Consider the following 13,310-nt stretch of genomic DNA (forward strand, 5'->3'; position numbering starts at 1 on the left):
AGGTGTCCTAAGAACATCCGCCCTGTTCGCAATGTCCACAACCAGAATCAATATGTCCGTAGAACACATATCCCATCTGTCTGTCCGCAAAGTTCTGATGCACATTTATTTTATTCGGGGTCTTGAACACTGTCCGTAGAACAAACGTGCACATGCGCACCACACCTTTTGGTCCTATGAACATCACGCCTGCCCGTAACTGTCCGCCGCACACGTGTCTCACTTTTAATTAGCTTAGGGTCCAAAGAACACTGGCACGCATGCGCACAACCGACCCTGTGCATTTGCTGTCCTACGGACAGCTGCCCCAATCGCGAACGAGTCCGCGACGTCATCATGTGACCGCACCCATGCTGAGCGTGTGTCCTTGTTCACGGACAGTGTCCGGGCCCACGAACATGTAAAAAGTGCTTTTTTGAACAATCCAAAGTGTTTTCCAGTACAAGTTCACCTTTGCACATGTCCGAGACAATGTCCCTGGCGATCTACATACTTTTTGGGACTTTTTGAGCCCTTTCTTGCTGTTTGATGTGTCCGTAGACCGTGCGGGTGTCCGCGCAGTGCGCACCTGCACCCATATAAAAGTCCACACCCCAGATCTGACCCTCATTGTGCGTCTGGCTACCTGACAGAGCATTGCTCCTGACCTGCATTGCCTCCATTGCTGGGGACTTCTGCTTGCTGTTTTCCAGATGGCAACCATGGCTACTTCAGCTTTATCAGCAGTCCCACCCCCTCCACCACCACCACGTCCCCAACGGCCTGCAGAGGGGAACAGGCGTGAGGATACAGAGGAGAGTGATAAAGAGGATGAAGAGGATGAGGTAGTGGAAGTCCCTGCTACTAACACTCATCGTGAGTCTTGGGTGTGGTGGTTATTTAGCACTCTTGATGGAGTGCCAAAAGCTCGTGCGAACAAGGTGATCTGCAAGCCAGGTTCGTATAGCTATGGTACTACATCAACGAAGCAACACCTAAAGTCGTTCCATGGTGGGTCTATCCGTAAGGTTGTAGTATGTTGAGTTCCCCTGCAGCATCCTCCGTTTCTACTCCTGCCACCACAGGAGACACTCCTGTGGGACAGCGCATCCTTACAGCTGCCTCGCAAGCCATTCATGATGCTGTTGACCCTTACATTTCGAAGGGTTACAATATTGTGCATGTACTGCGACGCAGTACTCTGCAGGGGGGAGAACCTTCGGAGTGCTTTCAAGACTGCAGTCAAGGAGCACGAGAAGAACTGCTACCTACCTCAATAAGGCCCATCCTACATCTTCCTCTCTCCACATGCTCTTTCTTATCCCCGTGGTTGGTGTCCCTTCCTTACCCTCCTTTCCCCTCCTTTCCTTGTGTGTCTTGTTTAAAAAAACAAAATATAAAACAACAACCAAAAAAAAAAAAAAGTCTCTTTTCAGAGCCGCCTTTCACAGTCTAAAAATAGAAGTGCCAAATAAATGGTGCAGGGACCTGTGCATTCTTTTTAAAGTGCACGGACATTTACATTTTTGGGGTGCTTCCCTATCAGAACCATTGCACTTTTCTCTGGGAGGAGCCTTTTTGTGGTGTTTCTTTGTGTTTTGAAAACTACAAATGGTCAACACCTACTGCAAAATGGATTTGTATATTTCCAAAAAGGGTACCAATGCATTTTGTATATTTTGCAGTCAAATCTGATTGCCAGCATAAGTAACATGTACTCCATCTCTGCGAAAAATGTATGTGCTACGAAACAAAATATTTTCATTGTGAAAAGAGGACATGCCAACATCTCTCAAAAAGGAACAAACAGCCTTATTGACATTGCGCCTCGCTTTCTCCATTTGTAAACCAAATGAAGAAGAATACAGTCACATTTGTCTCTGTGCAATACGAGAAATAATTACTCAGGAATTTGGAAACATGTCCATGACCTTCCCAAGTCCTTCCTTCACTGCAAATTGCAAAGAGATTACAGAGGCATGTCCTAAACTGTTCCCTCAACAATGAATAATAATGATGTCTGGATGACACTGTGTCAGTAGCTCAAAGAGGTACCAAATCGAGCCACTTCATTCCACGTACTCCATGCCAGTGCACTTTCACATGAGGGAATCCAAGATGTGCAGCCTCTCCACAACGATCTGCATGCACCTTCAACCAATTTATCCATGAGTCTCCCAAAATCCAGATAATCTGCTTTCCGAAACACACAACCATAGCTATCTGCTCTCCTCTCAGGAAAAAGACTTTCTGAGAAACTCTCTCCTTACACATCACACCCAATAAACCTTATTTACCAATCCCTGGCTCTGCTCAGTCCCATTTGCATGCCTCTCAACCCCAAAATCCCCGTATGTAATATTTGCTGTCCGCGGACAACCGCAGTGTCTGTGGACAAATTGAAAAATCTGAGAGTGGGGAATGAAAATTTAAATACTGTGCCCCATTTTCCCTTTGAGGTTGGCTCTGAAAAGAACATTTTTGTTTTTTTAAGATGTTTCAGAAACCCCTTTTATTTTGTAGTTTTTTTTTCTTTTTTCCCTCCAAAAATCTTCATATTAACTTCTCCAAAGCAATCCTTACATTCAAAAACAGCATAGCATGTCCCCAAAAAGATAAACGCATGCCATCTTCTTTAAAATAATCAACATTAGCAGAGTCAATGTTGTCATTATTACAAAAGAACATGCCAGCTCTAAGCATAAAAGCAAACATGCCTCAGTTAATTACACACCCAGCAATAATTTGCTGAGGACAAAAAACAGAACTATTGTCCCATATTGCCCTAGGTACCAAACCTGACAAAATTACCTTAGCATTTGGAAGTGATTTAATTACTGTCTCAAACAAGTTTTCTAAATCTTTCATCAAAGTAGAGGCACTGACATAGCCCAAATGCAAAGCACCACAGAGCAAAACAAGCACACAGGGACTGTTCAGCCTGCCCATATCTTCACAAACTTGTACAATAGCATGTACATTGAAACCAGGCACAGTGCTCCACGCCACCTCCACTCCTTTAATATCAAAATTGTTTGCCACATTCCTGCATTTAGTATACTGCTCCAAACCATGCACAAACATATCTCCAACCACCAACACCCTGACTTTCTCCACCTCTGCCATCTTCATTACACACAGCCTCTTTCAATACAAACCACAATCTCACCACCTGATTGGCTGATCCCTACAGTCCTATTTCTATGCCAGATGTGTTGAGAAGTCCCGTATGTGGCAGATCCGGTCCGCGGACAGCTGAGGGGTCCGTGGAGCGCGTAACAATGGGGCGGCCCTTCTACCCTTTCCACTTCCCTCTCTGCACAATTTCCTCATTGGCTACTGTTAAACAGTCACACAACCATCCACCAATCTCATGCTAGAACTCTACATCTAACTCCATCATTACAGATGAGCATTTTAGATGTACTATTGATCACTCTCAGTACAATTGGGCTGTGAGTTCAAAGGACCTACAGCAACAACTACTATAAAACTCCCCAGGATTTCTACTTGCAGATTCATCCACATCCATATGCATGAACACAAACTACAGGTATGAATATTTTCTGCACAGTACATGTACAGCTCTTGTATGAATGGATAAAAACAGTGTAACTGCCACTTACCCTGTAAAATTAACTCCACATACATCCTTACCATCATACTCAGACACTCATGCGCAACACACGCATACACTGCACAACAGCCCAACCCACACTTTTTTTCTCCAACTGACCCCAAAGAATGCCTACCAAAAAGCAACTCCATAGAATGCAATGCTGAAGTAGAGCAAATCAAAATAAAAATGTCCAGAATAAGCATCCATCTCTAGCAGAATGTGTACAAAAAGATCAAACAAAACAGCTAATACAGTCATTAAGTGAAACAAAACAAGCTTCCAGTACAGAAACTTTGCATTCTCTTTCAACATGTAAAATGAAACAGAAAGTGATTAACAAGACTTCAGTTACCCCTACTGCTAACACTGCACCTATAAATCTTGATGTAGTGGCAAGTAAGCATACCAAAAAAAAAATATTTTGCAAAAAAATGTTCCGCCACAGAGTCCTTCAGAACCTTATCAAAACAGGAGAGAAATCATGCACAACCCTTAAAACCTACCGTAGAATATTATTTCCTAGAAACACTCATAGACAGTGCAATCCTTCTCAAAAGGAAATTATTTATTTTAGTGTTAAACAGAATGAAACCACCAACAAAACTAACTACTAAACTACAAAAAAGACTTCTCAGTAAATGGAATATCAACTAAAATAGCTTCTTAAACATCTGTGGATTTGAATGGAGTCACACCATGAGCACATATTTTAAAAAAGGAGCATACAAAGAAAAGCAAACTCAGTATCACCTCTCCATTCCACTGAACCAAAACGTCCAGTTTACAAATGGCCCTGCACATCAAATTGTAACATTGCCCAAAAATCTTTAAATCTTTACGCCAGTTCCTCAATCAGTATGTAAAAAGCAAAGACACATTCAAAATGAAACTACTACAAAATACGGATGCCTGTCAAGTGCACAAATACACAGGACTACAAGGACATTCATTAGCCTGCATTTCAGGACCTATTTGCAAAAGCACCTTCCATCATATAAACATGATATAAACACATCATTCAATTATAAGAGATCTGGTTCATAAACACTACTATGCTAAAAGTCCTGCTTTAGCACTAGCCAATTTAAATAACAATCTTCAACATGGTGCAGCCAAACAACTACTCGAAGAAATAGAGCATATCCAGAGAAAATATTTTGGAAGTGAAAGCCACTTACAAAATTCAATAGCTGTACAATAAAATAGCAACTACTGTACACATAGCAACCTTCTATTACACACATACAAAAAAGAAATACTAAAGTTTAAAAGTATATCTGCTGAAGTACCAAACCATTTCTGTGTGTGTTGCCGCAGGACTTTTTATAAAAGTAGCACTAAAACTGTAGACATAATGTACAAAAGAGAAGACAATAAAGATTCCAAATGGTTCCAATTAGCTCTCTAACTTATAGCAGAAAACAAATATGAAATTACTGACCCCCTAATACTTTGCAATTACTGCACTGCAAAACTTGACAACAACCAAACACCTTCACGTGCTATCACAAATAACTTGGAATTATACCAACTACCAAAACCCCTGCAACAACTAAATTTATGTAAGATCATCATAATTCAAACAGTGCACCCATTACACGCAACAATACACCTTCAACCAAAAACAGCAAAATTACCCCCCTCTGAATGAATGAAAGGCATTTGTGGCAAAGTAGTTTATTTACCATTAGATCTCAAAGAAAATGTACACACTCTGGGAGTGCAATAGACCAATATTTAATTGTCTTAGTAAATGGCGTATCTACAAAAGACAAAATCATTTGGCAACAATTTGTGGATTTACATAAAGTTAGACAAGCCCTGCAATATCTAAAAGACAACAATGAATACTATAAAGAAATTAATATTGAAGAAAACCTGAGAGAAACCATTAAAATCATTCAAGAGTCACCAGAAACTGGTCAATTTCAACTTCTAGATCCTGCTACAGAAGCCAATATTTTAGACCATTATACAATTCATCCATTACACTCTAAAGACACCATAGATGATGCACTGGAAACGTACCAACTGCGACAAGCCAAAGGATCTCCAATCAGCATATGGGAAAAAAGTATAGAAGCACGTGCCTTTCCTCTACTCTTTCCTGCTGGGAAAGGAGGAAAGTATGATGATAGACCCACACAAAAAACAGCATCAGAATATAGCTCTTAACAAATGTATTCTGACGACCCCAGATTCAGACAAAATGTGGAATATATATTCCACCTTCTCTTTGTGCATGAACTAGCAACGCAATGCTACAGAGTTGCACACATATTAAAATCAGGTACCCAAAATATGTCAGCTATGCAATTACTACAAAAAGTGCAAGAAAAAGATGAGCTTTTACAGTCAGGTATTACAAATCTTTTATCAAACATGCATGGTACAAAAGAATACTGGTTCCGACGTCACAAAGATGTACGCTGTATGATAAGAAACCTTGGCCCACACACTTGGTTTGTTACATTAAGTTGTACAGAAATGCATGGGAAGATGTACATGATCTCCTACGCATAGCAAACAAAAACAAAACAAACATAGCTATAAAAACACCAGGAGAACTCTCATATCTAGATCCGGTAAATGTAACAGGATATTTCCATCGTCACTTCATTGCTATGCTCCACTTTATTTGTAATAAAACTGTTCCTCCCCTCAGAGAAGTACAACACTTCTTTTGGAGAAAAGAATACCAAGCCAGAGGAGCACCACACATCCACATGATTTTATGGATTAAAGATGCTCCTAAATTTGATCAGAACAGTGATGCCACTGTTTTGCAGTTTATCCAAAATATGTCACTTGTGAAATTCCTTCACAAACAACACATAGTGACCTTCATGCACACATTTTACAATTTCACAGACACACATGTGGGAAATATTGTCCTTCCTAAATACAAAACAAAGGAAAATACTATACCAAATGCCTGAAATTGTAGGGCTTATTTTCAAAGTTGATCAAGCAGGCGACTCCTTACAATCCCCATTAATTGTCACGCACTGATAAAAGTCGGTTCGCTAAATCACATTAACTGTCGCTGGTCACTGGATTCGGACGGGTATTAAGCCCATACCGTGCATGAAAAACCAGAAAAACCACAAAGGACTCCAGGACTCAGCGCCAATGGAAAAAGTTGTTTAATAGCATGGGCTGTATCATTCGTAGCTATGTGTATAAACAATAGCCCTCCACTAGATAACGCGTTTCGGCTCACACAAAGCTTTTATCAAATCAGGGCTATGTTGGTTCAGACAAACATAATATTGTATTGGAGTATTACCATTCATACAACAATTCAATGTCACATATACCATGTAAAAAATGTAATTTGCAAAAACATGTGTGCCAATAATTTAGACAGAGAAACAGGGGTTGGTGAAGGGGAGGATAGAATGGGTTCAGAGAAATATAAAAATAATGCCATAAAATCGACATACACAATCATGTCAAAAATATTTCAACATACAAGCAAAAAATGTCAGTATATCAATCAAATCAAATCAATACAAATAAAGAAACAGGAATATTGGAAAGCAAACAAGTAGGGGGAAAGAAGATAGAAAAATACCCATTAGTTCGGTCATGACAAAAATAGGAAAATCTTTTCCTCCTGACAGAAGGCCTGAAAAGCACATTTTAAAAAATCTGCTTACCCAAATTTAATGTGCTAATCCTTATGACTGTTGTCCGATATATATATCGGATATATATTTAATGTGCTAATCCTTATGACTGTTGTCCGATATATATTGATTGTTTTCGGAGACCTTCTTCAATTAACACCAGTGAAAGCTGAACCTATTTTTATAACCTTCGGGCACACACTGTGCCGTAAAACTGCTGGAAGCATAGGAAATGTCAACCTCTGGCAACATTTCCAATACAGAGAATTAACTGAAAACATGAGCCAGTCTGCAGACCTCACATAGACCAACATTGTAAAAAGTATTAGAGTTGGTGTACTATCTAAAGAAGCACAAACAATATTAAAAAAACAGGCACATACATGCACTATATGGCCATAACTCATAAGCCACTGATGCCATGGAACAATTAGCACACAAAAATGTCAATTGTATGTTCTTGATGCCAACTCTTGCAAGCTGTTCAAAATTCAATGAAACAATGTTGAAAAAGAAATGCAACCAATAATTGAAATTTGCTCGACAGACAAACTGGACGTACATAGTATGACACTACCCATGTGCCCACAAGCCGCAAGACTAAATACCTTAGAAAACTCTATCTCCAGCAGAGCTGGTTTGGAGAAAATTTTAAAATTATCTTTAAACTGTAGAGTAATGCTTAAACGTAACCTAAACATGGAGAAAGGACTAGTTAATGGAGCACTTGTTACAGTTGTTGGCTTTCAAACATACCCACGTGACAACAAAATTCAGTTTGTCAACATTCTCTTTGACAAACTATCAGAAGTTAAAAAGATAGGACGCTCAATAGCCTGCTTCCTTCTTTTCAAAGACATGTATGTACGCAGAGAACAATTTTCACTAACTCAAGCATACGCCGTCACCATTCACAAATCACAGGTTTTACCCTAGATAAAGCATTGATAAATATTGGTAGCACAGTCTTTAAAGAAGGCGTGAGCTATGTAGCACTATCACGCTTATGTACACTTGACAGACTATTTCTAATCAACTTTGAAACACGTAAAGTAAATGCTGATATTCCTTGCATTCTAGAATACAATAGACTGCGTTTACTCTACACCCCATCTAAAAACCTATCCTGTTCCGCAAAAAGCAAAACGTTGTAAAAGAAAACTACTTCAGACTGAAATGATACAGGAACTCACTGCAATTTCTCAAAGAAAGTAAAAGAAGCTAATACTTCATCAAGTACAACAACCAAAAAAGAATCTACTGCTCAAAGTAACTCAACTACTTCTTCAAAAAGCAACACACACTCCAAACAAATGACTTTGACACAGAACTGTCAGGCCCATTCAAATTTTCAAAATCCACTGGTGTAAATTGCTACGCAAATGTAGCAATAAATATTCTATTCCAATTGCCACAAATTATTGACAACATTTACTTACACAGTACAGACCAATTGTGTTTGCAAATGTTAGTCCTTAATAGAAATGCAACCAATAATCCTGACAACACTTACAGGAATTGGACTAATGTGCTGGAATGGTCAAATTCACGATAAACTCACAAGAAGATCCACAAGAATTTCTAATGTACTTACTACAAGTACTGGAAAACAAAAACATACCTATGAATGAAATCTTCCAGATTTCATACAAGTGGAAACATAGATGCACTCTCTGCAGCCATGTGGCACATGAACAAGTCCCTAATGAACATGTTGTGTATGTATCCATACCTAACTGTGAATCCATTCCATTTCAGCAACTTGTACAAAATGCAAACCATGGCAGATTATGTACTACCTGCAATTCAGATAATCGCTCCACCTTACAAATACAGACACATAGTAAATACGTAATAGTAATGCTTTTACGTTACAATTCAGATGGTACCAAAAACAACTGCAAGCTGACTGGATTTACACATGGTCAAGTATCACTTTGTAAGAAAACCTTCAAAACAATAGGAATAATCTACCATACAGGAGCCACAACCAATGCAGATCACTACACTGCATATGTAAAAAAGAAATGTTGATGGTTTGAATGTAATGATACTACCATTACTCTAAAACAAAAATTGCCAGCACATCTTGTTAATGCTTATTTAATATTCTTAAAACCAAAATTGAATAGCTAATCTGTGCATAAACATCAACAAAACTTCAATTTCAAAACTATAAACAGTTAGAATACACCAACAGGTATCTAAGTGCCCCAGGATTATGCAACAAGCAAACAGATAAATGAATACCACTAAAATGTAACAAGAAGTAAACAGTTAGAATACGCCAACAGGTATCTAAGTGCCCCAGGATTCTGCAACAAGCAAACAGATAAATGAATACCACTAAAATGTAACAAGAAATAAACAGTTCCAATACGACAACAGGTATCTTACTACCCCGAAATTCAGCAACAAGAAAACCGATAGCTAAATACCACTAAAATTAAACAAGACATATACATTTAGAATATGCCAACAGGTATCTAATTGCCCCAAAAATCTGCAACAACCCAAAAGATAGCTGAATAACATGAAGCTAGAAATAAGCAATTATAATATGCCAAGAGGTATCTAACTGCCCCAAAAATCTGCAACAAGCCAACATGAAAGACATATATTTTAGCACAACATAGAAAGTTTTTTTTTAAATCCAGCATGGATTTATTTTTCCCACAGACCCAATGATTTAATAAACCATCACAGGAACTGAGCAAATTGCACAGTTCACTGGTTTGAACTATAGTACTTCTAAAGTACTAACTATGAGGGTCCGAAAAATACAGAAATGTCTATTATGCATGGCAATAACTCATTATGAACTACCCACACTAAAATATGATCTTTCTTTTATCACAGAGATTGAAAAAGAATATCTGCTCCAATTACCCATGCCATGAAAAAACTGCATACAACCACAAAAAGTAAAACAGTAAGTATACAATAAATGGGCTCACAAACACCGCTGCATAATACACCCATTCAACCAAACATCTAACCATAGACGACAATCCAAAATGTTTACTTCCATGGGTATCTTATGCTGCAGTGCTTGTTACCAAACTCTACAATCTTAATTGCATGGCCTAGCCAAAACTTTACATACAGACTCTACAATTGAAACAGTACACAGACTTTTGAAAACATATATCCCCTATAAGCAGCCCACATACCACAGTCAAAATATTTGATAGCATGGGTGTGTTATGCTGTGGTGGTTGTGGCCAGGGCCTAGAGTCTTGGGTGCATGGCAATGTGACACACCTCACGCCTCAACCCAGCCAATCAGAGAACACGCTGCGCGTCTGCAGACATGATGCACGCCAAATAGCCAATCGGTGTCCTGTCCGCGGAACAGGGAAGTGTGTCCACGGAGCGGACACAGATATTACTAATTTATTTAGACCTACATTTTGGTGGTTTTAAAAAGAACTACTAGATGGATTTCCACCAAATTTAAAAACACACGCTTTCGGGACAAAGCCGCTGCTTCTTCTGCAAATTTGGTGGAAATCTCTCCAGTGATTTGAACTGTAGGCGTGAGCGATGTTTTTTCTCCTTTTAGTCTATGGGGAAAAAAGACATTTTGGGACCCCCCTATAATTTTGCCCCCCCCGGACCAAACCTCACCAAACTTTGCAGTCTGGTGAGGCCATATACTTTTTTTGCTTAGTTTGGTGAGGAGTCGTCCAGGGAGAGCAAGGTTATAAGCCGTCCAAAAAGTGCTCTTCCTATGGGATTAGCAACTTAACCATAACTACATGGCTGCTACCGCAGGCCACGTAATATATATATACCACCAAACAGAGATATATATATATGTATATATATATATATTCAGTCTGAAATTAGGTCAATTGTTCACTTGAACAATTGTGTTCGAACAATTTGGGTAATACCCTTAATATTAGTCTATTTGCCTACCATGGAACCAAAGAATGTATACAACACATGTGCTCTGCAACAAACACTCACATTTGATCTCCCAGAGCTCAGAAGGCTTCTCTTGTCCCCAAAGTGGAAACATGACCTCACACTGAAGCACCCTAAAAGGCTACCCACCAACGTGGCATTTATAGGAAAAAGTATGCACCATTGAGCTATTTACGTACTGTCTATTCAATATCTTCTCAATCTTTATTTTATAACTTACTCCACTGTGCTCTGTGTACACTTTATATTTATTAATGTAAGTTATGTTGCTGGGATTTATAGCAACCACTGCTGCCATTCACCTGGTCTGTAGGTGCACTTGCATCCTTTCTGTGTACTTCTCCTTCCCCCTGTTAGTGCAGTGCATTCATTGTCATCTCTATGTGTCTCAGCCTCTCCCTCGTCCTGTATCAGTACAGTGCATTATTTGGCATCTGCGTGTATGTACCTGTTTCCCTTTAGTCATTTCAGATATTTGTATCAACATATCCTTCTCTTTCCTAATATTTATTACTGAACTTTGGGTGCACACTATTTTTCAATATTACCTACCTACATTAAAGCATGTTACAAGCCATAAGCTACCAATGCCATAATTCACCACTTCATTCCGCTCTGGTTTGTCTCCTTTATTTCTCTCGACTGCGAGTGGCTATAAAATTGGATCCTGCCAATACAACACTAGCTAACAATATATCAATTTGTACAACACTAAGCATGTCTACTGATCTGTTAGACACTCAATGAATTGAATAATACACTCACCCACTTTAAGTATATGTCTATGTATTTAGTATAATTTATGGATACGGCTATATGCACTACTGATGAATTGTTAATTATATTGTAGAATTTTGAATTTGCACCCGAAGAGGGATTTGTATGCCGAAACGCGTTCTGCTGATGTTATCAAACATAAAGAAACATATTTTTAACCTACTGGATTATTATTGAACTGAATTATTGGAATAACACTAAGAAATTACTGTATGATATACAATGTCGCCTAAAAAATAGTCTAACAAATTCTATAATTATTGACTAAATGTTGGCTGATTTATTCAGCAATAAGATATGCAGAGGACGGAGTATCCAAAACCTTTGGATACGTTTTATTTGCTATTGTTTTTCCAACCTTGTTTCAACATTGTGTTGCCTCCTCTGTACCAACCATCTCATCTCATTTATCATCATTTGATCAAGTCTGCTCATGAATAAGGATCGCACATACACTACTTGCTATATACCTGTCTTCCACTCTCAGTGCACTGTGTTCTTCGTGATCAATTATGTCTTTCTCTCTCTCCCTCTCTCTCTCTCTCTCTCTCTCTCTCGCTCCCTCTCCTTCTCACTCTCTCACTGCAATGTGTTCTTTGTTCATATGTTATGTTATGCTCTTTTTTATGTTACTCATTTTTATAACACACATATTTCCATTTGCATGGTCTCCTGACCGCCTGCATCTTCTTGATACACACTCTCACTCTTTCAGAAAGTTGCAGTCTTTGTCATGAATGTCTGCCAATATGTTCTGTTAGGTGATGATATGGGGAAAATATTTTCTTTCCATGTGTATCTTTCAGTCTCTCGTTCCATATGTCTCTCTCTCTCTTTCTCTTTTTCACAATCCTTTCTTCTGCATCTCACTACAATGTGTTCTGCTAGGGGGGTTATGGTTATATATTGCAATTTAATATAATATCTATCTACAAAAGCCCCCATCTGCCATCCATCTGTAGAAGGAGAGCATTGGCAGCCCGACTGAACATGTGAGCATTGCACATGGTCCGTACTTTGCTGTCCATTAGTCAATCTCTCTCTACAGCCTTCTCTCGGCCTCGATTTAACTCTACATCCCTCTCTCTCTATTTGTCTCTCCCTCAGTTCAACTCAACTTCTCTCTCTGTATTTGTCTTTATCCCCCTCCCCTGTTCAATCCCTGTCTCTCGCTCTCTCTGTGTGTGTCTCTCTCTATCTATGTCTCTGTATGGGTATCTCAGTGTCTGTCTCTCTCATCTCTATCTCCACCTCTGTCTCTCTGCTGGTGCCACTCGCCCTTTCTCTCCATATATATGTCCCTCTATGTCTCTCTCTCCCTGTTACTTTCCATCATCATCCTTATGTCTCCCTCACCACTTCGCTCTCTT

The sequence above is a fragment of the Ambystoma mexicanum genome, chromosome 4q, assembly GCF_040938575.1.
Source record: "Ambystoma mexicanum isolate Mex_15411 chromosome 4q, UKY_AmexF1_1, whole genome shotgun sequence".
Taxonomy (NCBI): Eukaryota; Metazoa; Chordata; class Amphibia; order Caudata; family Ambystomatidae; genus Ambystoma; species Ambystoma mexicanum.